This window comes from Camelina sativa, chromosome 7 (genome assembly GCF_030686135.1).
Source record: "Camelina sativa cultivar CO46 ecotype springtype chromosome 7, ASM3068613v1".
Lineage (NCBI taxonomy): Eukaryota > Viridiplantae > Streptophyta > Magnoliopsida > Brassicales > Brassicaceae > Camelina > Camelina sativa.
Genome location: NC_141886.1, coordinates 17,009,945 through 17,013,342, shown reverse-complemented (window position 1 = coordinate 17,013,342; position 3,398 = coordinate 17,009,945).

Here is a 3,398-nt window from a genome sequence, read left to right as displayed (position 1 = left end):
TTCTTCTTCACGCATGAATTACAGAAGGCCGGAGAAGTTCAAGTGGTACAAGTTCAGTCCTGCGACAATTCAGTCGATCTCTTCACCAAGTCTTTACTGGCATCAACATTCAAGAAGCTCACGCATCAGATTGGAATGCGGAGGCTTAAGGACTTTCAGTAATGCTTAGAACAGGGGGAGCAATGCGTGTTGTACTCTTTTTCCTTCACCATGGTTTTGTCCCACTGGGTTTTCCTGGTAAGGTTTTAATGAGGCAGCACCTCCAAGCGTATTGTACTGATCTCTTAGCATCGACATGGTTATGTCATCCAAGGGGGAGTGTTGTAAAACACTGGAGTGGACTTCCATAACCGGCCCATACATGTCCAAGACCACAAAGGCCCATCGGCCATATTGTCTTAGTCTAAGCCGGTTTATGTTTAAGCCTTTGCTTTACTATATATATGTATAACCTCTAAACGATTAAATCAATAATAAGACAAGAGAAAACCTCCTTCGAGTTTCTCTAGTTTACAACAATATTGTATTTGTAATTGCTAGTTTGACTTTATTATTGTATTTTTGTTATGGTTCTCTATCTTCAATTGATCTTAATGCTTTAGTTGAGTTGACTACCTATATCCCCTCAAAACTATCATATCGTATCAGATTCACCCCGATCTTTGACCTCTTTCTATATCTCCCCCAAACTTAAATGTTCCATCTATTTTTATATGAATCCCTAGTTTTATAGCTATTTCTTCCTTAGACTATAGATATCATCTATTACCCCATGAATCTCGGTTTATATCGTTTACTGTTGGTTTATTATTTGATTAACCAACTAATGAATTCATTTAACCGGATCAAACAAAAATTCAACCCAATTACAAAACTAAACGTAGAAAACTCTAAAATCAATATTCCCAAATCGATTTGTCTTCTTCTTCTCCTCGTTTTCTTCTTTTCATTCTAGAGAAGTGGAATTCAAAACTGTGCAAACAATCATAAAAAGACAGATACTCAATTACATAAGCTTAGTCAATTACACATGAAGATTTTATCAAAGGTTGATTTTATATATTTTTCATCTACTAAACAAAATCAGAGAAGTCAAATCCTAGAATTTGTTAAAAGTGTAAAACATATGAGGATTGTTGTAGCCTATGATGCACGGGGACGCCTACGGACAGCCGTCTCCCGTCCTGGATTCGTTTTGGGGACGGATATCTTACGGGGACAGCACTGAAATGTTTCTCTGCCGTTTCAGAGAAAGCAGAGACGACAACCAAAAAAGGAAACGGGAGTAAACAGATAAGGGGACGTCTCTGAGTCGTTTCTAAGATAATTTAAGTGTCCCCTTTTCAGAATAGGCTATTTTCTATAGAGAACCTCAAACAAAAAAAGTAATTAAAAGGCATATTCTAGGGTATAAGGCGTTTATATAAACGATTCACTGCCCTGCGCCCCTGTCTAGTGCCTTATATTCTTCAATCTTCACCAGTTCACCTCTTCTAGTTTTCTCTTGATCTCTTCACGTTCACGTGTACTAGATTTAAGACTATTCACTGCCCTGCGCCCATGTCTAGTGCCTTATATTCTTCAATCTTCACCAGTTCACCTTTTCTGATTTCTCTTGATCTGTTTTTTCAAGTTATTTAAGACTAATTTTCTTCTATTTTGAGACGTATAGTTATCATTATTAGTTATGTTGAGACTTATATTTATAATTTTCTTATGTTTATTGAAGTACCCATACCATACCCTTATCTTCTAATTTTTACTTTGCCGTTTTCCGTTTCCGTTTCTGTACCCAATTCCTGTTCCCGTACCCGTTTCAGTGCAACTTAGGTTATAGCTAATTCACATATAACTTCTTCTTAAGAATACAGTTGCCAATGAATAAGAATCAGAAGTCTGTCTCGTTTATTTTGCTGTATATTTCTTTTAAGTGCAGAGAGAGCCTTATAAAAAATTGGAATCGGACAAACAAAAGAGAGACCCAAAAGGAAACTCTGATGGCTGCTACAGTACTCGACCATTTTAGTTGTGAGGAAAGAAAGAATATTAAAATAAAGGGGTCAGGGTTGTAGAGAGGTCAATATACACACGATCAAGAAAAAGAATGTAGGAATCGTGTATGTGTTTACAGATTCAAGAGCTCCTTCATGGAGAAGCAATGCATTTTACCTCAAAACTGTTCATGATTTGTTCTTCTGGTTTAGTCATTTAGAGTTTTTACAGAATAAATTTTAGGATTTTTGATTTCAAGTGAAGAAGATGATGGGTCAGATTGTACATGTTTGTTTGGGTTATAAATTAGTTTTAAACCGGTTTTCAACGGTTTATATTAGGTTTAGTTCCAAAACCGTCTAAACCCAGTTCACTAGAGAAATAGTGCTAGAACTATGGATTCAGGTAGAAATATATGAAACATTTAAGTTTGGAGGAGATATAGAACGAGATCAAAGATCGGGGTGGATCTGGTACGATATGATAATTTTGAAGGGGAAATAGGACGTCGTAGTTGAATAAGCTCAGTTTAACTATTGCTTACAATCTTTGTCCAAAATAAAATAAAAAACTATTACCTATAAATTAACCTTAGCATCCGAAATAATGGATCTATCTTTACATGGACAAAACTTCCTTAGCCAACCAACAATTGATGTTATTGGAATTTTCTTTTGGTAATATACAAGGGGAATACCCTTGCTATTTATTAAGAACTAAAAAAAACTTACAAACCCTCATGTCTGATTTCGAGAAGATAAAGATCGAGGATATTTGGAATTCAATCAAGTCAAGGAATCAAGGAGCTGTTTGTGTCAAGGAGGCACAATTACAGACCCTCATGTCTGATTTCGAGAAGATAAAGATCGAGGATTTAGACAAAGTTGATAAATTTTCAGGAAAGTTATATGAGAGAGCAACAAAAGCAGCATCACATGGAGAGCCGATTGAAGAACCTAAGCTAGTGAAGAAGTTTCTAAACATTCTACCTAGAAGCAAGTTTATTCATCTTATCGCTTCTCTCGAGCAAGTAATTGGACCTCAACACTACCAGTTTTAAAGACATAGTACGAAGACTCAAGGAATAGGCAGAGGTAGAGATAGGGGAAAATATAATTCACAAGAACAATCCACTTATCAAACTGATCAGAATCAAACTCAAGACAAGAACGACAAAGTTATAATTTGTTTCTGTTGTGACAAGCCTGGTCGCTTCAACATGTCCTGATAGAGTAAAAAAACTGCATGAATCAAACAAGGTTGAGAAAAGGGAGACAAACCCATGCCAAAGAACTATATACATGATCAAATCATACTGATCAAAGTCTCTCTATGCATGAAATTGTGTTCCTGAACAAAGACAAACCCATGTCAAAGAACTACAAGGAAGGTGGTGTGTGGTATCT